Source organism: Bubalus kerabau, chromosome 13 (assembly GCF_029407905.1).
Source record: "Bubalus kerabau isolate K-KA32 ecotype Philippines breed swamp buffalo chromosome 13, PCC_UOA_SB_1v2, whole genome shotgun sequence".
In the NCBI taxonomy this organism is placed as follows: Eukaryota; Metazoa; Chordata; class Mammalia; order Artiodactyla; family Bovidae; genus Bubalus; species Bubalus kerabau.
The window spans coordinates 66,847,422-66,871,074 of record NC_073636.1 but is presented as its reverse complement, the minus strand read 5'-3'; the positions used below and the strand labels follow the sequence as shown (position 1 = coordinate 66,871,074).

The window sequence follows — 23,653 nt, the reverse complement described above, 5'->3', positions numbered from 1 at the left end:
CTCAGAAATCCTAAGCACGGACTGCGTGGGGGCCCTGCGCCAGAGCAGACACACATTCTCTCGCCTGACCCTCAGGCCACCTGGTCAAAGCTGCATTGGCCCTGCCATCCCCACTTCAGAGACGGGGAGACTCATGCTCAGAGCCACCATTTCCCCGCAATCACACACAGCAAACAAGGGGCACAGCCAGAATTTGAACCCAGAACCCATCCGCTCCAAAAATCTGAGTGGAAGTAGCGTCCATGGAGCACCCAGGTTATGCTGATCCTGGGAGCTGGGCGGTCCCTGCAAGTCCCAGGATTCCAGATCTGAGTGGAGATCCACCAGCCAGAGCCGGAAGCCTAGGGAGGCAGGATCGCCTGTCAGCCCAGCCACACACCCATGCTATTTCGGGCAAGACCTCAGCTAAGCTGAGCTCTCGTTCAGTGGGACTCGGATGCTACACATCAACCAGAAGCCAGAAATCTGGGCTCACACTCTGATGGGTGATTGTGGCTCCAGCTCTTAGCCTCTCTGAGCCTCAGTTTCCTCTTCTGTGTAGTAAAAACAAAAATTCCTCCCACCCCCGGATGACACAAAGGATGGAATGAGTCACCTCGCTGTGACCTGGACATTGACATCAGACAGAGTAAAAGTCAAGACTGAGAATTTGGATAAAGCAGCCGGAAAGAGGAGCTCCCCAGGTGGTTCAGTGGTAAACAATCTGGGGCCAATGCAGGAGACATGGGTTCGATCCCTGGGTTGGGAAGATCTCCTGGAGTAGGAAATGGCCACCCACTCCAGAAGAATTCCACAGACAGAGGAGCCTGGCGGGCTACAGTCCCGGCTGTAGCCGGTCACAAAGAGTCAGACACAACTGAGCGACCAAACAACAAAACAAGCTGGAGAGAAGATAAGCAGACCTTGACAGAGTAGACCAAGCTTCCGGACACCACTCCAACCCCGATTTCCATCCCATAGCAGCAGGAATCCGCCTGCACCAGCCTCACAGCCCAGCAAGTCTGAGGACCCCAAAGACCCATCCCCACAGTCTCTCAACAGCCTCACTGACATCCCCAGGCCCACCCGGCATCGATAAGGACGCAGCCGGAGCCAGCCCCTGGAGATCCCCTGCTAGGATCCCTGTCTCAGAACCTCAGGAGGGAAGAGCCCTCACCAGACAGATGAGGAACCTGAGGAACGGAGCACAAAGAGCCTTGGACAGGATCACTGGACTACTTCTCCTCTCTGGCTTCTCATTTTGTTCTGGAACTTTGCTGGACAGTTTCAAGAGGAGGAGAGGAACTGAAGCCCAGGTTGCAGGGGAAGTCACTTGCTCAAGGGCTTGCAGCAAGGAGTGGGGAAATTGGGGTTCTGACTTCCAGCTCTGGGATCTTCCCCAAGCATCTACTCCTTGACTCAGCCTCCCCGACCCCCGCATTGTATTGTGGGGCTGTATTGCGAACAAGCTGGCTGGGTGGGGAGAGCCCTGGATGAAAAGATAGGAGATGTGCATTTTTCACCCTGCTTGAATACTATGTCCTGGGTCTTTCTGGCCTCAATTCCCCCATCTGTGAAAAGAGAAGCTCAGAATAGATCAGGAATGACAAACTCATGGCACATACACAGTGATATCTAACATTACTAATCTATCACAGCACTCTTTCCCATGAAGTCTCAGAGTGGGCCTCAGCATGTTTATTAACAGAGCACAGTCCAGGTCTGGGGGATCTGAGTCCTAGGGCCATCCCTAGATTGGGTAACATCTGAGTCCTCCCCAAGGGAGGGGAGGGTTTCACAGGTGGCGCTAGTGGTAAAGAACCCACCTGCCCGTGCAGGAGACATAAGAGACACAGGTTCGATCCCTGGATCAGGAAGATCCCCTGGATGAGGGCATGGCAACCCACTCCAGTATTCTTGCCTCTAGAATCCTACGGACAGAGGAGCCTGGCAGGCTACAGCCATAGGGTTGCAAAGACTCAGACACGACTAAAGTGACTTAGCATGCACGGAAGGGAGGAGAAGGGAGAAAGAAAGACATAACATTTACTGGATATCCAGTAGTTTCAAGTGCTGGGAGACATTTGTTGATGTAATCCTAAGGAGGGAGGTGTTAACAAGCTGAGGTTCAGAGAGGCTGAGTGATCTGCCTTTGGACAGACAGCTGGGAATGGGGCCTTGAACAAAGGGGAGGTACCTCTGGGGTCACTCTCCCCAGGAATAGTGATGCAGAGCCAGCCACCAGGTGAGAGCCTTGGTTATGGCCTCACCTCGTCCTCCTTTTGGCCCTACTAAGTGCAAGCCCCATGCCCATTTTACAGCATCAGAAACTGAGTCACAGCAAGGGGGTGTCAGCTGCCAGAAAACGATGGACTTGACCATGTATCTAGCTGTTCCCGCCCCATTCATCCAGCTAATGTGTGCTAAACGCTTTATTTCAGTCCCCTTGGGACACCCCAGGAGCCATGACTCATACCATCCCACTTCATAGATGAGGAAATTGAGGTGCCCCCAAAGGAAGTGGCCCCCAACCCTCTAGAGGCTCCAGTGGAGACCAGAGTGGTTTACCATGGAGATAAGTGGGGAGGAGCAGTGGAGGGGAAGTAAAGGGCTGGGGGAACCCAAGAGAGATAGAGGCTGGGTGGCCACACAGCTAAGGCAGGAAATGAGGCTCTGGTCAAAAGGCCCAGGGCAGGGGACAGAGGCCTCTGAAGGGTCTCTTAGGCCTGCAGAGGCACAGGAGGTCCTGCCCTGGACTAGGAGCCCAGAGCCCCAAGCCTAGGTTCAGCCCTGTCACTTGGCAACTGGGAGACCCTACCAAGTGTCTTCCCACTCCGGGTTTCAGTATTCACAGGTGGAAAATGGCCTAATATCACTGAAGGAAAGCTTTCCAAAAGTTGGGACAAGCTGGACCCACAGAGCTCTCCCCAACTCAGCCTCCTCACACACACAGGGCAAGGCAGGACTCCGGTCACCCAGTGTACGGATGGCCTTGGCCACCAACATCCTTTCTGAGGGGAGCACCTTCAGAATTAGTGAGCTCATCCCCTCGAAGCCTTCATGGGACAGCTGGGGAGGGGTCAATTCATCAGGGCAATTGACCCGCCCAGTGTTCACACCGCATAGGGCAGGTCCCACTCCCCCGAGGACCTGCTGGTTCCAGGCAGCCCTCCTTGAACCTTCACTCCATAGGGAGATATTTACCCTTCCCATTTTCAAGACAAGGAAGCTAAGTCTCAGAAAGACAAGATGAATGAGCCAAGGACACCTGGCAAGCAGGCATGGTCAGAACTTCAATGCAGGCCTGTCTGATTCCTGAGCCCTTACCGTACCTTAGTCTCCAGCTCCCCAGACGACCCCTTCCTGCTCCCAGCCTCCAGCCACTCTGCGTGGCACTGCCCCTGGCTCTCACCCTTTCCTGCTTTCCTGCTACTGAACTCCTACTCTACTTTCAAAGCCCAGCCTCCAGTGCCTCCTCCTCTTGACACCTGATCTACGCCCCCACAGAATACGTGGAGTCCAGCCCACAGATTTACTTCTCCCAGGTGACTTGGTCAAGCTCTGACCTCCCTGGTCTCCAGGTTGGAGCTGTTCACACAGGGGACACCAATCAGCACCTTGTGCGAAGATGGAAGCCAAACTCTTTCCCAAGGCCCATGTGGCCCCACATGGCCCAGACCTGCTGATAACATCCCCTTGTTTCACCTCTCATCTGCTCGTCTTAATTTTCTGAGCTCCAGACTCACAGGCTTTCCCATTGTTTCTCCAGAACAGCACACACTCCCTGCCTCAGGGCCTTTGCACATGAGTTCCCTCTGCCTGGGAAGCCCTATCCCCAGCTCCATGCCTGGAGGACTCCTCCATGCTTCTTTCATGACTCTTCTGCACCCCACAGCTCTCTCTCAACGCTTATCACATCTGTGATTATACATTCATTTACTTGGTAACTTGTTTGCTATTATACTTGGCTCACCCTCTAGACTTACATTTCTGGGCAGCCAGGACTGTTCACAATTCCCCAGCAAGGACCCACCCAAGCTGACCACTCCCACACACGTCCCAGAGCCTCCCCCAGGGGCCCTGGGACATGTCTGAGCTGAAAGGAAGAAAGAATACTGTGTCCCCTTCTTTGTTGAGGAAAATGTTGCTCCCCGCCCCCTCCGCCGCCCCTGTCACCACCTCCTGGAAGCCTCCCAAGGTCTCCTACAGCTCCCACTGCTAACCCATCACACACTGCTCAGCTCAAGATCAAAGCTCCTAGAACATCATAGGTACTCAACACAGGGCCATGGATGCTTGTATCTCGGCAGGTTTGGGAAAACGGGGTCAGTTGAGGTTCAGGGAATGGGTGGTTGGTCACAGGCCACTGAGCCATCTCCTTCCTGGCTTCTGGGGTTTGAAGGAGCCAGACAACCTCCCATACCCACCACCCCACCACTCCCAGGTCACAATCAGGGTAGAAGCCAAAGCAGGAACTGGCTGAGCTGGGGATACTTCACGCCTGGGAAGAGGCTAGGGGAGAGGAGGAGAAAGCTGGGAGGCCTTCCTGGAAGAGGTGGGCCTTAAACGAAGCCTTAAAGAGCAAAAGCAGACAAGCAGCTCCTAGAGGAGAGGGCACTCCCGGCGGGGAAACCTTCAGGAGCAAAGGCCCAGGGGTCACACAGGAGGGCCTAGGCAGGCAGTCAGCTGAGAGAGGTGATACACTGTAAATCATTTCCTTGGGTGGAAAGACCACATCACCACAGCACACCACCTCACCCAAAGGGCCTCGTGGCTTCCGCACAATCACTCATCGGAGTCTTTTCCAACACTGTCGTGTGCCTGGTCCCATACTGAGAAACACCCATTCCTCCATCACAGGAAGGGAACAAGGGCAGCCAGACTGGGGACTCTGAGCTCTAGACTCTCATTCCAGCTTCAAACTGTGTGGCTCGGTCAAGTCACTTCCGCTCTCAGAGCCTCAGTCTCTTCCCCAACAAAAAGGGGATACACAAAAGTCCCTACCTCCTAGGAGGTACTGCACAGATGTTAGCAGCTATCATTCTCACGAGCCCATTTTACACTGAACAAAACTGAAGCCAGAAGGAGAAGCGAGTTGTCTCAAGCGCTGGGTGGCAAGACTGCACTGAGGCTGGTTCCTCCTCAAGGGGTTAGGAGGTGGCTTTGGGGACACCGATCCGCCCTCTTCTGGGATAAGCCCCACAGGAGCCAGCCATCTCATCTCATGCCCATCTTTTTCAGGCCATTCATCCAGTGCCATGCTCATTTATTGAACACCTACTACATGCCAAGGTCCTACCTGCAGAAGTGCCTACAGGTTTCCCCTGGGGATCCCCACTGCACACAAGCAGACTCAGAGGGGCGGTCCTTTGGCCCAGGTAACCCAGTGTGACCAGAAGCCTAGGTCTTGTCTCTCCAGCCAGAAAGCCAAGATGAGGCTCAGCAACAGCATCAGCCTGCTCCATTCTTGAAACCAAGTCTGATCTCAGCTGACTGAAGCCAGGCCTGGAGTCACCCCCAGGTGATCCAGAGACCACTGCCCCAACTGGACAGTGTCCCTGAAGCTGGGGACACCTCACCCAGGGCCACACAGGCTCTGTCCACTCTCAAGTCTGCCTGAAGGTCCCAGAGGTTGAACTGCTACCCCACAGGTGAGGCCCTTCTGTTCACCCAGTCCTTCCACCAGCCCAGTAGGCCCAGCCAGGCTCACAGCTGGACCTGAGGAGGGCCCCCAGCTCAGAGAGCGCAGGCAGTTGCTTGAGGAAGCACAGCAAGGGTGAGAAAGCAGCGGCCCCGCAGGGACTCCAACCCACCACCAACCCCAGCCCAGACAGGCAGATGGACCGGCCTGGGGGCGAAATCTTAAACTTTTGCCAACTTCTGAGCAGACAGGAGGTAGGACCTGCCCAGAGAGGAGGCTGGGGGCTGCGGGCAGCTGGGACCAACCACAGTTTGGCCCAGTCCTTTCCAGGCCGGCAGCACCAGGCCCTACCCGAGGCCCCACGAGGACAAGGAGACCCTGGTGTCCTGGCCCGGCACCCCCTGCCCGGCGCCCCCCAGACCCACCCTGCCGGTCCCTCTCCACCTCCCATCCCGGGCTGGGGGCGCCAGGCTGGGTAGCGGCGGCCAGAGGCGGCGCCGACTGGTTCAGATTTCAGATTTGGCCTAGACCTGGCCTGGGGGCTCAGGCCCGGCTCGCTGCTCTCAGGGGGCCCGCAGAGCGAGGGTGAGCGGGAGGGGGGGTCCTCGCGCGGACAAGACCCCTACGCCCCCAACCCAGCCGCCTCCCCACCCGCGGCATCACAACAAAAGGCCGCGCCAGGCAAGTCCCGGTGCGCCCGCCCGGCGCTCCGGGATCTCCGCTCGGCTCGAGGGGTGAGGGTTGGGCGAGGGGCGGGGGGGTGGGGGGGGCAGTAACCCCCGCGGCCCAGCGATCGGACGCCAGGGTGGTCCCCGGCCGGGGGGCTACCTCACGCGGGCCGGGAGCAGGGAGCCGGGGCCGGCGGAGGGGCGGGGGGTGCTCACCTGGACCGGCGGGCAGGCGGACGCACCGGGCAGACAGACGCACTGGCGGACGGACCGCCGGACGGCCAGGGGTTCGGGCACACGGCGGCCTGGCCGCTCCGGCTCCCGGGCCGGAATGGATTCCGGGCCGGGAGAGACAGATCGAGAGAGAAAGGGAGGCGGAGGAGGAGGAGGAGGCGGCGGCCCGGGGAGGGGAAGAGGAGGGAGGGAGCGCGCGAGCAGGGAGGAGGGGCCCGGCAGGGAGGGGGAGGAAGGAGGAAGCGTGCCGGGACGGGTCCCCGCCGGTGACCTGGGAGGGTCCCGCGCGCGGCCTCCCCACGCCCGGGGTCCCGGCGGCCAGGGAATGGAAGGGCGGGGGCACCGGCCATGGAAGCCCCGCCTCCACCCCGCCCTGAGAGTGCTCCCTACCCATGGGGCACCCACCCATCAGCTCTCAAGCCAAAATACCCTCCCAACTCCTCCCAACCCACCCACCCAACTGACCCCAAATCTACCTCTCATGAAATTATTACTAATAATCAGTAACAGCAGCACCAATGGAGCACTCATTCCTTGCCAGGTGCCATGCTAAGCTGTTCAGGTCAACTTTAGGATCTATTCCTACCAACCAAGTGGGCTGGGCAGGCCACTGATAATCCCCATTTTACAGATGAAGAAACTGAGGCACAGAGAAGGGACTCACCTGAAGAGAACCAGGTCTTGGACCTTGGCCTTGACCTGAATTTCCCAAACTGGGGACTGAGACGGGAAGGACAATGTGGTAAGGAGCAGCATTTTTATCTTACTAGATATGCATTCATTTTAATGTGCATCAGAAGGGGAGAAAAAAAAAGTAACTAAGAAGCCAGTAAGTTCCAGATAAGGAACTTAAAAGGGGCTTCTAGTAAGCCCCTTAGGAGGGGCCAAAGCAGTATTTAGTGGCAATTATACTTCCGTGGTGGCTCAGATGGTAAAGCGTCTGTCTACAATGTGGAAGATCTGGGTTCAATCCCTGGGTCGGGAAGATCCCCTGGAGAAGGAAATGGCAATCCACTCCAGTACTATTGCCTGGAAAATCCCATGGACAGAGGAGCCTGGTGGCAGGTTTCAGTCCATGGGATCCCATAGAGTCAAACGCAACTGAGCACGTGTGCTAGTCCCACCCTTGGCTTTTCACAGGTCCTCCTGGGATTACTGCACAGGGGAAGGTGGGCCTGAATCCAGCTTTAAATACCACCATCTGCCTCTATTTTCCTTCTCTGAAAGTTTTCCCATTTCACAGATGGGAAAGTAAAGCCCAGTCTGGGTCAAATGGTAGAAGCCTGGACTTCTCCTTAGAGGAGCAGGGAGGGAAACTCGAGACCATGGGAGGCAAGGGCCTCAGGGTACAGTACAGTATCTGGGAGACCAGGAATGAGCAAGGCCTTAAACTGGACTGATCTGGGTTCAAACCTAGACTGGTTGCCCAGCTGCTGTACCTTCTACGAGCCCGTCACCTTCCCCAGCCCAGGTCCCCTCGCCTATGAAACGGGAGTAAACATGTCCACAGACAACTTCCGGGAAAACTTCCGGGAAGGTTAGAACTGACAAGAGTGAGGGTGGCTGAGGTTGTGCTCAACAAAGGTAAATCGCTTATGGTTGGTAAAGTGAGGCCAGAAGGGGAAGGGGTCAGCGATAGAGCCAGCACCAGAAGCCAACCCTGGCTGGTGAAATGGCTGCAGGTATTTGCAAGGGTGGCTTAAAGATTAACCCCAGCTTCCTAGGATATTCTGGGCGGGGCCCTAGCTGGAGGAGCAGGTTTCTCAGCCCTCATTCACTCCTCAGACAGGCCTACAGGCCTTTACTGGGGGGCCTGGGCTGAGGGCGGGATGTTCATCCAGTGGTGTGCTGAAGCTGGCTCTTCTCTCGTGCAGGAGCAGATCAGGTTCATCTCTTCCCAACTCCACATTCAGTGATATCATGCTGGTAGCTTGACGTCAGCAGAAGTGGAAGTTTTAACACCGCAGAAACCAGCAGACACGACAAATCAAGGCTTTTTTTTTTTTTTTTTTTAATTCCAGAGAGCTAGTTGTTAAATATTTACCAGCCCATCACTAGATTCATCCCCAGGAGTTCAGTCGAAAGTTCTGGGCTTCTTCTAAAGCTTGGATGACGAGTGCTTAAAAGCATAGACTTCGGACCCACAGACCTCGGTTCAAGTCCCGTCTCTGCCACTTCATGGTTATGTCTCCTTAAGGGGAGCAGAGTTTCTCTGAGCCTCACTGTGCCAGCCTGCAAAAGGAGCTAAAGAGAGTGCTCCCCTCAGAAGACTCACGCGAACGTGAAATGAAGCGATGTCCCCTCAGTGTGTCTCAGCCCTTTTCACACCCTACCGCTGTCTTGGAGGAGAGGGGGCAGCTGGGACCCCTCTTGGCTCTCTGAGCGCATATGAGGCCTTCCACCTGGAGCCACCAGTGGCTCGGCTCAGCCGCTGAGGTTCTCAGGAGGTCTTTTGGGAGGATGTGGCCAGCATGGTGGTTTCATGATTGAGCGTTGGAAGAGTTCGTTATTTTCAACCACCCCTCTGGGTCTTCACTCAGGCTGTAACCCCCACCAGGAATGCTCGCCCCACCTCTCTAGCTTCCCGAACGTCCCAGTCCATCATGGTCCTAAGTAAGTGTGGCCTCCTCCAGGATAAGTTTCCTGACAATCTTCTGCTGGAGGCACACCCTGAGCCATTTGGGAGTGTCTGTCCCCACCCAGAGGGCAGGGACTCTGGCCTATTCCCTGACACAGAGTAGGCACTGCCAAGCGACACTCTCTGGCCAAGAGAGCACTGGGATTAGGGATATACATACAAGAGTTCTAACTCTTCCATTCATTGACTATGTGAGCCTGCCCTCTCTGAGCCTCAATTTACTCATCAATAAATTGGGAGCAATAACCTTACCAGGATTATGCAGGTACAAGAGTTGCTTGCTGGTCTAGCCTGGGGAACTGGTGAGTGACTCTTTGTATATTATTTTGCTTAAAAGATTGTTAGTAAAACAGCAGCTCATTGCTTCATACCTGCCAATCATTCATCTTTGTCCATGGGTGGCAAACACTGGTCACCGATAATATACCCAGCTCCGTGCCAGGCCTGGAACACCAAGAGGGATAATTTCCCCACCCCAAGCACCCAGCAGATGACAGATGTTATTGATGTCAACACTGTGGAGATGGTGAGCACCAGCTGTATACAGTTCTCTGTCTCTGGAAACCTCCTCTCTTTTCCTCCCCTCAACCTGGGTCAAAGCCACAACCGAGGGCAGGATGGAGCATGTGGGGTGAGGCCTGGCTCCTCACAGCTGGCAGCAGATCTGTGGCAAGAGCTTTCCCATGCCATGGGATCAGGGCAGTGCCTGCACCTCCCCCAGGCTATTCGCCTCACCCACCCTGAGCCCAGCACATCCTTGGAAAGCCACTGGGAAGCTGACCCATCCCAGGCGCTAGGTGGGAAATTCCAGACCCGCCCTCTCATTCCCTAGATAGTCAGCTGCAATTCGAAGAACCAGGCTCAGGGCTACAGGACAAGGGGGAAAAGAAGACAGACTCTGGCCTGAGGCTGTGAAATGGGTTTGGCACCTCTCGTGGCACTACAATTTACAGTTTACACAGAGATGTCCAGTGCATCAGCCTCGCCAACTGCTCGGGCCTCACTTGGGAAGCCTTAGTCAGTTCAGTTCAGTTTAGTTGCTCAGTCGTGTCAGATTCTTTGCGACCCCATGGACTGCAGCACACCAGGCTTCCCTGTCTATCGCCAACTCCCAGAGTTTTCTCAAACTCATGTCCATTGAGTAGCTCTTGTCATCCAACCATCTCATCCTCTGTCGTCCCCTTCTCCTCCTGCCTTCAATCTTTCCCAGCATCAGGGTCTTTCCCAGTGAGTCAGTTCTTCGCATCATGTGGCCAAAGTATTGGAGTTTCAGCTTCAGCATCAGTCCTTCCAATGAATATTCAGGATGGACTGGTTGGATCTCCTTGCAGTCCAAGGGACTCTCAAGAGTCTCCTCCAACACCACAGTTCAAAAACATCAATTTTTCGGTGCTCGGCTTTCTTTAGAGTCCAACTCCCACATCCACACATGACCACTGGAAAAACCATAGCTTTGATTATGGGAAGCATGACTTTGACTATGGGAAGCCTGCCTCCCTGTTATCACAGCAGCTTGTTCCACCCTGAAGCGCCTGCTCTGGTCCTTCTGCCTGGAATGCCCTCTACCCGCCAGCCCCTGGCTAAGCCGTACTCTTCCTTCCTCTGGTCAGTCAATATTTACCGAGCATCTACTATGTGCTAGGATCTGTGCTCTGCACATTCACCTCTGGGATTCAGTAGTGAACAAGCCAGGTCTGGTCTCTGCCTTGGAGATGCTCACAGTCTGGAAGAGCGGGGAAGAGTGATGGTGTGGTGGTTGGCACAGTGATGGGTAAGCACTGGGGGGTGGAGGGATGGGGCTCTGACTCTGCATGTGTGATGGAGTCCGGGTGAAGGAAGAAGGTTGTCTATGGAGAATATAAAAGCCGGAGGAAGTAGTTGCAGGTGAAAGATGGGCAGAGAAGGCGTTCCGGGCAAAGGGACCAGCATGAGCAAAGACACAGAGGCTGAAAACCCTGTTTGGAGGCAGGCTCAGGCAGTGCTAAAGGAGCACAGTGTAATGAGCAGAGGGCGCCTGGGCTGGGGGAAGGGAGGTGGGAAGGGAGGCTAGGGGGAGCCCTGAAGATGCTTGAATGTCAGGCTTGGCTTCTGTCCTGGAGGCAGTGGGGAGCCATGGAGGGTTGGTCGAGAGGTGCTGTTCCTGAGCAGGGAGCAGATGGAGGGGTGGGAGGAGCAGTCTGGGGGCCTCTGGGCTGATGGCAACTACAGCTGAGGACCAGCGGAGGTGGAGCCCCTGGCTTACAGGGTGTGTGTGTGTGGGCGCAAACCTATATTCCAGGGAGTGAGGCCAAACTGGCCCGAAGGCCTAAGACCCAGGACGCCAAGGGAGTGCCCCCAATCCCATGAGAGCCAGAAGGAGCTGGGGGCAAGTGAGCATATGTGTCCTCAGAGGCCGGCCTCCGGAGGGGTGGTCAGCCAACTGCAGGCTCCTGCAGCATCTGCCCACCTCCGGGGAGGGATGGAGACAGTGAGCACCTGAGCAGATAGAGCCCAAGCGAAGACTAGCAAGTGAGGGTGCTGACCTTGGAATGCCACCCGCACACTTAGAGTCCTCGCGGCCCACCTTCTGGGTCTGCACGGTCACTTCACAGATGGAAATGTGTGATTCCAACTTCTATTCTCAGCCTGGAGTCTGGAGACAGAACAGAGGCTGCCCATGTGAAAATAGGGGAGACTCTTGCCCCCCCGCACTAAGAAACTCAGCTATTCTTCACATCACTCCCCTCAGCTGAGGCCCAGAGGGGGACAGACACTCTCCCAAGGTCACACAGAGAGTTATTGGCCAACAGAACCTGCCCTCCTCCACCCCAAGCCTCCTTCCACCAGAATCTCAGAATGTTTGTAAGAAAAGATAAAAGGAACCAGGGCCCTTGATCTGCCTGGCCTGGCAGGAGGGCAGAGGGCAGGGCGGAAATCTGCAGCCAGAGCTGTGACCCCAGACATCAGAGGGGGTGAGAAACCTGCTGAGCTGAGAGGAGACAGTCTGCAGCAGGAGGGCTTCACAGAATGCTTGTGAAAATAATCAGCGTCACAACAGCCCACAGTGACCGTGTCCGGAGCTCCCTGGGCAGTGCCCTGTTCTAGGGTCTGTGCATAGCAATGTGCTTGTTCTTCACGGCACTACAGGGTAGGAGCTATTTTTATTCCTACTGTACAGACGAGGAAACTGAGGCGAAGCAAGGCGATGTGCCCTGGGGATGGAGGGCAGGACCTCAATCTCAAGCCCTCCTGAGTCTGAAACTCAGGCTCTGTGGTTCTGTCCCACCCAGACCTTGGGCGTATTTCACGTCCAGTAGGGAGAGGCGAGACCCACAGAGCTGGACGCCACCCCTGACCTCCGCTTCCATCTCATGGAATGTCTCCATCTCCCACATTTCCCAGGTCTGTTGGATAGATGGAACGTAGCAATGTTCTATGGGAGTACTTTGAAAAGTAGATACTAAAGAAGAAAAAAATGGTAACTCAAGGAGGGGTGCATAACTCCCAGCTCATTAGATGGGGGGTGCTCACCGTGCCTTCCTTCCTCCAAGAGAGGACAGCATGGGGTTGGAGGCAGTAACATTACCTTGGAGAGACCTGACAAACACTCCCTCAGCCAGGTGGTCAAGATCTACATCAACAGGGATAGGGCACGATGATAATATGCACCCTTGATATGATATGATGAACATAGCACTTCACCTCTGTGGTCTTCCTCCCCCAAATCCACAATCCCAATGTCACCATGAGAAAGACATCGGACACAGTAGTCCAAAGACATTCTACTAAACAGCAGACCAGTTCTCCTCAAAACTGTCAAGGTCATAGAAAACAAGGAAAGTCCAAGAAATTTTCACAGCCAAGAGGAGCCTAAGGAGACATGATGATTAAATGTTATATGGCATCCTGATTGGGATTCTGGAACAGAAAAAGGACATTAGGTGAAAACTTAGCACTCTGAATGAACTATGGACCTTAGTTAACGATAGTACACTGAGATTGGCTCATTCATTGGAACAAATCTACCATCCTGATGGAAGATGGCAGTTATAGGGGAAACCAGTTGGGGGGTATATGCCATGTTGGGCTTCCCTGGTGGCTCAGCGGTAAAAAAATCTGCCTGCAATGCAGGAGATGTGGGTTCGATCCCTGGGTGGGGAAATCCCCTGGAGAAGGACATAGCAACCCATTCCAGTAGTCTTGCCTGGGAAATCCCGCGGACAGAGGAGCCTGGTGGGCTACAGTCCATGGGGTCCCAAGAGTCGGACATGATTTAGTGACTAAACCACTGCCACCATATGCTCTGTTATGCTCTTTAACAAAGGACAGAATTTTAGGATAGACAGGAAGCCAAGAGAGCTGTCACTAAACATTTCCTTTTAAAACTTGGAAAACCAAGGACTGGGGAATAGAAGAGATTTTCCCAAGGTCATATGCAAGTTCATGACAGCCCGAACTAGGATCAAGGGTTCTGGATGGCACAGGTATTTATCAAATACCTACTGTACACAGAACAGCAGCCTCGGTCCTTGAGAGTTTCAGAGTTTTGTCCATAGGTCAGACCTCCCCTGGGCCAGGTGTGCAGGGACACAGACCCTGCCCATTGAGAGCTCTCAAGCCAGAAGGGGAAGCAGATACTGAAACACCCTGAGCAGGAGAGCCAGAGAGCCATGAACTTCCATGTCCGGAAGATTCAGCCCCACCGTCTGCAACCCACGTGATCTTGCTAAGCCTCACGATGCTGCTTCATGGAAAGGAGCTGGTGATGGAACCTTCTCTCCATGATGCTCAGTGATGCTAAGAGGAGGCAATAAGGTGTTGGAGCTCTGGGGGATCTAATACAGCACTTTGGGCCCTGAAATTTCTCCATAAACAATGATTCCTTATTTTCAAGTGCAGTCTGAGTGCTGGAGAGCTCAGAGAGGGAGCGATTTGTCAAGTTGCTTTGGTGGGGCTTTCTTGGGGGGCTTCCTAGGTGAAGGACCTTTCAATTGGGTCTTGAAGGATGGGAAGGAGTTTGCCAGGGAGAGAGGATGTGGAAACTGCAGCCCCAGCCGCCAGAGTTCACCACCTGGTCTGGCAGAGAAGGAAACGCATCGAGCAGCTCTCTGAGCGCATTCCCACGGGATGGGACTTCCTCATTTCTTGGCCTTGATGCCTCCTTCCTGACCTCCCCTGGGCTTTCGGGTTCACCACTGCCTTGAGTCAAGGGCAGAGGCAGTGGGAATGGGCAAGGACGGGGGCGGCCACCAGAGCTGAACAACTCCAGGACTGTCTGGAAATGAAACCCAGCCCTGCCTCCCACTCACCAGCTGAGTGTCGCTTATACAACTTCCTCCTTCTGCTCTTGTTCAGGAATTACCCTGGGGCCGGGCTCTGCTGGTTGGGGGGACTGCCCCAAAGTCTGGGCCCAGAACCTCCTGGGGTCTGCTCTGGTCACTCAAAGACTCAGACACTTGGTCTCGTGTCCCGCCCCTGCCCTCCAAAATACACTTTCTCCTTCCTACCTCCATTCTTCTGCCTGTGATTGCCCACCCTCTCCCCTCCACTGGTCCAAACCCCAGTTGCCCTCCTCAGCCCATCCTAAGCTCCTCCCGGAGGCCTTCAGCAGAGACCCCTCCTGGTCCCTCTATCCTCTCTACCCATTCATGCCTCCTGCCTGGCAGGCAAATCAGCAGCGAGCAAGACTGGCACGAACCCTGTCTTTGTAGCAGGGGCCTCTAGGCTCTATGTCCCATGCATCCTGCAGGCTCTGTCCACACCTGGGATGGTGAATTGGAAGTCTGGTATAGCCTCTGCACCGTGTGATCTTGGGCAAGTCCCTTCCCCTGTCTGGCCAGTGTTGTTTCCATAGCTGCTGAGGGGAAAGGTTCAATGCCACATCCAGGCAGCCTTAATTAAGGGAACAGGCAGGGGAGATGGAAAGGGTTGCCCCACCACCCCCCATTCTGTCAACCCCAATACAAAGCTTCCCTCTGAGTGGAACAGGTAAAAGGCAGACTCAGAGCATCAGTTCATCGGAATTTCTGGGTGGAAACAGACATGGGGGCCTGGGAAAGGAGGCTATGAGGTGGCCAGACATCATGATTAAGAGCAACTATGAAGACGGGGCTTTGAATCCTGCCTGGATAGTTCTGTGGCCCTGGGCAAGGCACCTGACCCTGTCGTCCTCACTGGTATCATTTGTAAACTAGGGGTAACTGTACCCATTCCCTTTGGTTTTTAGAAGCATGACACATGCTTCTTCTTCTTCTTGTTCAGTCACTCAGCCATATCCAGCGCTTTGTGACCCCATGGACCGCAGCACACCAGGCTCCCCTGTCCTTCAGGATCTCCTGAAGCTTGCTCAAACTCAGGTCGATTGAGTCGACGATGCCATCCAACAACCTCATCCTCTTGTCACCCTCCTCTCTGCCTGCCCACAATCTTTCCCAGAATCAGGGTCTTTTCTAATGAGAAGGCTCTTCATATCAGGTGGCCAAAGTATTGGAGATTCAGCTTTAACATCAGTCCTTATTGAATATTCAGGGTTAATTTCCTTTAGGATTGACTGGTTTGATCTCCTGGCTCTCCAAAGGACTCTGAAGAGTCTTCTCCAGCACCATAGTTCAAAAACATCAATTCTTTGGCACTTAGCCTTCTTTATGGGACCATGACACATGCTAGATGCTCAGTAAATGGATGTTATTACTATTGTTATTATTATTATTTCTGGTGTAGCCAGTTTACGGTTCCATTAGAAAAGTGGACAGTGTGACAGTGTTAAAATTAGCAGTGTGCATCTATATATTTTGCCCCGAAAGGGTTCATACTCTACTAGTACATTTAAATGTTATAGTATTAACAATATAATCCCATTTCTGTTTTTAGGAAAATGTGGGAGTAGGGAAAATAAAAGGAATAAACACTACCACTTTTCGAGCAGTTGTCCCGCGGATAGGGGGTGAGGGACAACTCACAGATGAGCTTAATAATTTTTTCTTCTGTGCTGATATGTTTTAAATTTTCTAAAATGAGGTCATGATTTTTGTTGTTCAGTTGCGCAGTCGTGTCAGGCTCTGCAACCCCATGAACTGTAGCACACGAGGCTTGCCTGTCCTTCCCCATCTCCCAGAGCTTGCTCAAACTGATGTCCATTGAGTCGGTGATGCCATCCAGCCATCTCATTCTCTGTCGTCCCCTTCTCCTCCTGCCTTCAATCTTTCCCAGCATCCGGGTCTTCTCTAATGAGTCGGCTCTTGCGTCAGGCGGCCAAAGTATTGGCGCATCAGCTTCAACATCAGTCCTTCCAATGAATATTCAGGATTGGTTGAGGTTGTGATACGGGGGCAATAGAAAGTGGTAGAGATTATCTGTGACTCGATCGGCTGCCTCACTGGTCTGGACGCCCAGGGCCAGGCCTGGTCATAGACTCCACCGCTCAGGGCTCCTGGGGGCCAAGGTCCATGAGGGTGAGCTGGCCCTGCACCTGGCCTCTCCCCACCCGCACTGGTGACCCACCCCCACCCTCCACCCCCAGTTGCCTCCACCTGGGATCCTGTGGCTCATTTTGCTCCTGTCCCCACCTGATGAGGAAGAGCCAGGCTCCCAGGGGAAGTGCCTGGTTCTCTTCCATGATGTTCTGGGGCCCTGCTTTTTCCCTTTCCCTAGACCTTGGCTCACCCTGTGTATGTCCACAAGCCCTTCCAGGATGGGGCAGAGGCAGGTAATGAGGAGGGGGGCTCCTTGGCCCGGGGCCTGGGTTTGGGGCCGAGGGCACAGCCCATAGTAGCCCAGGAGGAGCCCACAGTCTGCAGGCTCCCACTCATCTCCATCTTGGTCCGGTTCTCCCAAACCAGAGCCTGAGGCCACAATCCTCTGGGAAGGGATTGCAGAAGCCACTGGGAGGGGACAGGAAGAGACGCAGAAGAGGACAGGCCAATAAAGGAGGTTGATCCAGGCCGGAGGCCACGGGCGCTCCAGTTCCTCTGAGACCTCAAATGAGTCTCAACATGCCTCCACAACTGTCCATCCTATGGAGATTTTGTCCCTCAGTTCTGACTCCCTTTGGCTTCGGGATAGCCCCCAGGCTGTTAACTCCCTCACATTCCATGACCAAGCCTGCTCCCTGCCTCCAGAGAGCCAGAGGGAGAAGAGTCCAGAAGGGAGCACCCACCCAGCTTCACCCCAGCCCCCCTCCCATGTCTTGGTCTCTCTCTAGAGCTTTGGACCCGTCTGTCCATCATCCTCCAGATCCTTCCCCAGGACACGCTTCCCTCCCCCACTCTGGCATCCTGGATACTCCCCCACCCCCAGAGCTCAGGTGAGCTTGGAGCATCCAGAGCATCCGGGCCTCTTCATGATCTCCCGGCCTCTGGTCTCCCCATCCCCAACTCTTCCTCTAACAGCCCTCACCTTCCTATTTTCAGGACACAACTCTGTCCTTCAGTGGCTCCCCTGTGGCCTCAGGCCACAGCCCATAGAGGAGGCCACACAGGGCCGGACAGCCTCTCCAGTCCTGTCTGCATTCTCCCCAGGGCTGAACCGAACCAGCAGCACTGTCTCACCTTTGCTCTCTATTCCACAAGGGATGATCCTTTCCCTGCCTCTCCTCCCAGGTTAATCCTCTTAATGTTTTGGCCCCTCCCCTGACCACCCCCCACCAGGCTTCCCTGGTGGTTCAGCTGGTAAAGAATCCACCTGCAATGTGGGAGACCTGGGTTTGATCCCTGGGTCGGGAAGATCCCCTGGAGAAGGGCATGGCAACCCACTCTAGTATTCTTGCCTGGAGAATCCCATGGACAGAGGAGCCTGGCAGGTTATAGTCATGGGGTTGCAAAGAGCGACAAACACACATACACAGTGATTCCCCCAGTCTGGGTCAAAGTTTCACAAACCTCATCTGCCTGTCTCACAAGGAATGTCCAGTTGACCATTCCCCCCACCACGGGCCGAGAGCTCCGAGCGGGTAGAGTTTGGGCCGGGGTCATCCTTGTACCCCAGTACTGCCCCTCCTTACCCACAGGGCTTGACACTGAACAGGCCCCAGGCTTGTCAGGACAGGAATCTCAGGCCTGGATTTCCCAGCTCCACAGAAACACTGCCTGGCCTGTCTCAGCCCCAGCCTGAGGCTAACACATTCACTCAGCCTTCCATACCAGGAACTGGGCCAGCCACTCAGGTCACACTCCAAGTCTGGCCTCACCTTCTCTCCGTACTCCTGCTGGCTCAGGGAGGGGCTTGCGGGGGTTGGGGATCCCAGCAGGAGCCAGAAAGGAACCCGGCCCTTCCCTGTCTGATACCTCTCCCATCCCAATGATGGGGTCTGGGGACGCACCTCCCCACAACCCCAGTTTCAACCAGGTCTCTTGCCGCCTCCTGTCACTGTGGTCTGTCCTCAACTTCTACCGCATCTACCTCCCAATAATTAAACATATTTAATCATCCCTGGTGGCTCAAACAGTAAAGAAGTCACCTGCGATGCAAGAGACGTGGGTTCGATCTGTGAGTCAGGAAGATTTCCTGGAGGAGGGCATGGCTACCCACTCCAGTACTCTTGCCTGGGGACTTCCATGGACAGAGGAGCCTGGCGGGCTACAGTCCGTGGGGTCACAAAGACTCAGACATGACTGAGCGACTGAGTACTCGCAACCATCCAACAGGTAAGAGAGCTCCCAGGGCCTTGAGCCTAGCTCCCCTTCCGGCTTCTCATTCCTGGAGGTTCTGGCATCTGTGTTTTCAGGGCCTTGGGGGCAGGGCTATTTGACTCAGTGCAGCTCAGTAAACACGGTGGAGCACCGTCTGCAGCAGGTGATGGTGCCAGCCAGGCTGCCTCCCTCCCCGCTGCACCTGGGGCCTGGACGAGGAGAAGGAGTCCATCTACCTGTTGGGCACTGGAAACCCAAGGCCCAGAGAGGGTGAGAAACTTCCCCAAGGTCACAGAGCCCAGGAGCAGAGATCTGGTTAAGGACTTGGGAGTTGATTAAATATTTACTTTATCATCTTGTGGGTACACATGGTTGATAAAATACACACAGCTCCTGCCTGTGTGAAGTTCACTGGTTGGTGTGAGGGGTGATGGATAAAAAAGCCAGAGCACAAACCTATAGAAAGGCGGATCGTGCTACCTACTAAGGTGAGAGGAAGCCAGGAGTGTGATGGGGAAGAGTGGGGAGCACTGAGGACAGGAGGTCTGGGAGGGCTTCTCAGAGGAGATGAATTTTAGCTTTGAAGTTTGAAAGATAAACAGAGTGGCCATACAAGGATTTAGGAGGAAGAGCATTCAGGCAAAGGCCTTGAGGTGAGAATGGGCTTGAGTTGGTCTGGGTGGAGCAGTTGGGGTAGGGGGGGACGTGGGGCGCAGGCAGAAAGGTGAAGCTGGAGCCTGGAAAAGGGCCTGGAGTTTCCTGGTCTGTAGCGAGAGCCTTGAACTTTATTTAAATGCACTGGAAAGCCTATAGATGTTAAGCAAGAGGGAGTGACACGATTCAATGTATGTTTTTGAAATATCCCCCTGGCAGCTGCTCAGAGGGGGATTACAGGGGGGCAGGTAGGAGCAGAGAGGCGGGCGAGGAGGCTGGGACGCCCTCTGGGGGGGTGGTGAAGGTGGCTCACCCAGGGGGCAGGGGCAGGGGAGATGGCAGAGGGGCAGGGGAGGTGGAGAAGAGCATGATTCAATTGCATGTGGAGGAAGCGCCCACAGTCCTTGCTTGCATCGGGAGCGTGGGCACACACAGAGGGCGGAATAGAGATGAATCCCCAGGCTTTGGGTTTGAGTGGATGGAGTTGCTGTTAGCTGAGATGGGGAAGCCTGGGTAGGAGCCAGCTGAGGGCAAAAAGTCACAAGTTCGGAATTGGCCAAATTATGTTGGAAAAACCTTTTAAGTATCCATGGTGATGTGGAAAAAAATGAATACTTCAGCCAACACTCATTGCACACATTCTGCATCAGGCAATTTAATCCCTTCATCAACCCCTAGGAATAGGTACCGTTATTATGCCCATTTCCTTGATGAGGAAACTGAGGCTTGGAGTAGGATGTAGCGTATAGGATAAGAAGAAAGCCAGGCAGCGTCTCAAGAAGCCCTCATGTCTAAAAGACCATGGGTGGGGGGGTGCCTCTGAAGGAGTCCTGGGCTTCCCAGAAGGTGGTTCTTCTGGATCATCCTGATGTTGCCAGGGGTCACGTAAGAGAAGGCTGGGATGACAGAGTGTCCAGGGGATGGAGACACAGCTTGGATGCAGAGGAGTAGGGGCTGGGAGCTGGATCACAAGAGCTCTGGAAGGAACGGGAAGGGGAGAGGAGGACAGAGAAAGTGGCCTCATATTTTCCAACATCTAAGTCTGGCTGGGGAGGGCAGGAGAGAGACGGGGGCAGCTAACAGGGGCTGAGGGTCCTGGGCTGCCGCCCTGCCCATCTGGGGGCAGGAACGCCCGCCATTTGCCAGAGGGATGGACACTTCAGAATAACTTCCTTTCTGATATGGTCCAGCCGGCGGTACCCCAGTCCTGTGTTAGCATGGAGCGCTCCCTCCCACCCGCGGATTTTCTTCAGGGGACTGAGGACAGGGTGTGGGTTAGGGGAGGCAGATGACTCACTCTCACCTCTCTCAACCCCCAGTATTCCCACACAAACCAGGGCTTTGTCAGAGCCAAGAGGTCTGTGGGGTGCCCTGGTGCTTCCCGGGGACTGTGGGCCCGTAGGGGACCAGGGTGCTCAAATGCCAGAACAAGGAGCCTCGCCTGGCTGCTGGACTAGGCGCCCTCCACGCTCAGAAACTTAACATCAAGAGGAAGTGGGGTGATGGGGAGGAATGGGGAGATTGGGATTGACACATGCATACTATTGATACTATGTATAAAATAGATGACTAATGAGAACCTACTCTATAGCACAGGGAACTCTACCTAATATGCAGTGGTGACCTGAATGGGAACGAAGTCCAAAAGGGAGGGGATATATGTATATGCGTGACTGATACACTTTGCTGTACAGTAGAAACTAACACATTTTAAAGCAACTATATTCCAAAACATTTAATTAAAAAAAAAGAAGAAGAAAGAAACTAGCAAACACTTTCCCCACTTCAGAAAGTCCAGAGTGACCACAGCTCTCAACTGAGTTAGCCATCCCCCTGGAAGTGTGCTCCGGGAAGTTTTAGGCCCAGAGTGGGGAAATGTCTTGCCCAACACCTCATTCCATTGGTCAACCCCTCCTTCATCAGTGCCACCAGATGCTAATCCTCTGGCATTGTCACCTCCTCCTGGAAGCCTTCCCTGATTCTCTTCCAGGCTGGATGAGGGACTTCCCTTGCATTCCCAAAGCCGCTCAGGTATAACATCACAGACTTGCCTATCTGATTGTGTGTCCACTTGGCTCCACAGATTGAAGGCAGAGACCACATCTGATCCACAGCAGTGCCCAGCTCAGGGTCTGCACAGAGCTGAGGTGTGGGTGTGTTTGTTGAACGGATCTCATCTGAACCGAACCGGCAGTACCTTTGGAAGGGCCACAGACCTTGATCCTTCTCTGGCTCCCAGGCAGAGTACCACATTTCGGGTTTAGCCTCCCTACCAAGTGGACGTGCAGAGGCACAGAGGCCCTGAAAGAAAGGAAACTGAAAGGGACATCCGGCTTCTCGTGCTCATGTTCCAGGGGAGGAAGCTGAAGCTCAGAGCGACAAAGGCACAGTCCACGGGCATAACGTGAATCACGCTCAGATGGTCTTGGCCCTGTTCCATGGCTCTCCTCCCAGAAAAGCTAAAGCCTAGGTTTCCTCATCTGCAAAACTGGGCTAGATGCAGCAGCCTCTGGAAGCTCAGGCACGGTCCAGTTCTGTGAACTCACAGACGCCAGGCGCCGCGGTAGGGGAGGAGGGATCATTCCAGAGGCTGTTTATCATCTTGTCGTACCCCCTTGAGCTCTTGGAGCAAAACATTCCCAAGGAGCAGGGTGATTCATCACAGCACCATTTGCCAGTTCCAGAGAAAAGACAGACCATGAAATACATTCTGCAACTGTTAAACAGGAGACAAAGAAATGTTAAGATTAAGTTTCTCTTTAGTGGACAGAGACGGAACTGGGATATATATATATATATATATATATATATATATATATATATATATATATACACACTTTTTTTTTTTCCTCCCAGAGATTCAGGCTTTGAGGGAAGGAAACTATCATGGTTTGAGCCAAATTGTCCCCAAATGCAAGGTGGCATCCTCAGTGAACACCAAGGACAACATTGCTTTTTAAACAGCATGGTGGACTGAACCTGACAAGAGCCACCGTGAAGGCTGACTGACCGGATGTGAGTTAAAACCAAATTAGGTTGGCTCCTTTTGTTGTTCTTGGCACTAATCCATTCCAGAACTCTGATGGTCAAAAGGAAGATCAGCAACTTATCTTGCTTGCTCCACTTAAATTAAGCAAAGGAGAGCTTGCTGGATGGTTTGGACATCTTGTAACTCAAGAAGACATGGAGGGAGGTAACAGGTGAGTCTGGTTGGGGGATCTAGGCGGAAGCATGGTTTAATTGCGGGGAACTTGAATGGTGAGCTTCCACCATTCACAGAAAACCACCGGAAGTGCTCCAGCACTGCAGGGACGGATGGATAACCCCGTCTCTTATTTCCAAGTCACTGGGTATCTATGCCCTGAGTTTGCGTCTCTCATAATACAACTGTTATAGTCAACTCTTTAAAAAATGGTACTTTTTGTATGTTGGTAAATGCCAGGGGTCAGGGTAGGGGGTGGGAGGGGAGATGGGAAGTTAGTGTTTAATGGGGACAGAGTTTCGGTTTAGGAAGGTGAAAAATTCGGGAAATACATGGTGGTGCACAGTGTAAATGTACTTAGTGCCACTGAACTATACACTTAAATATGGTTAAAATAGTACGTGTTACATTATGTGACTTCTACCTCAATAAAAAAAATTGGGGGGAGTCATAAATGATCTTTATTAAGAATGCATACTCGCATGATTCAAAACCAAATACTTTAAAGGAATGGTATTCCTAATAAAAATTGACATGAAAGTGTTTTAAAATTGTAATAAAAAGCAAACATTTAAAAGACCGTTGTCTCTAGAAACACAGACTTTAAGGATTAAAAGTAACTCCAAACTGTCAGAATTAAAAGCTCACATCACAGAAACGCTTAATCAGGACTGACCAACAGATCACAACAATGGTGGTCTAGTCACTAAGTCGTGTCCGGCTCTTGCGATCTCATGGACTGTAGCCTGCGAGGCTCCTCTGTTCGTGAGATTTTCTAGGCAACAATACCGAACTGGGTTAAAAAAATTTTTCTCTAATTGTACTTCTCACTCCCATGACCTGACTGGGCAGAAGTGGGAGTTAACTTGACCTCTTTGCCCAAGTGAGGTTGTGTGATAACAGTAAGAAATTTCCAGAGATATGGCTTCTAATTTGACTCGGATGCCAAGAAGCTAAGTCTCCTCACTGGGACTCAGGTTTCCCCAACTGTAAAATCATAGGGAAGAGAATGGGTAGAGTGAAAAGAGAGGA

The 23,653-nt window shown here is 53.6% G+C and overlaps 1 protein-coding gene and 1 long non-coding RNA gene across 3 annotated transcripts in view; one reads left to right on the top strand and one right to left on the bottom strand.

The window, feature by feature from the left end:
• SRC (SRC proto-oncogene, non-receptor tyrosine kinase) overlaps positions 1–7,031 on the bottom strand; it is a 55,222-nt gene extending 48,191 nt beyond the window's left edge. Inside the window, exon 1 of one of the 2 annotated variants that reach the window (XM_055545002.1) lies at positions 6,505–7,031. The gene's annotated coding sequence lies outside the window, so the exon portion shown is untranslated. The remainder of the gene's footprint in view (positions 1–6,504) is intronic. The other variant, XM_055545001.1, reaches the window with a different exon arrangement.
• A 4-nt stretch (positions 7,032–7,035) lies between these two features.
• Positions 7,036–8,850, top strand: LOC129625922 (uncharacterized). Its single transcript, XR_008701654.1, has 2 exons — positions 7,036–7,264; positions 8,397–8,850. It is a non-coding gene; the product is annotated as an uncharacterized LOC129625922 (long non-coding RNA).
• Positions 8,851–23,653: the final 14,803 nt, after the last annotated feature.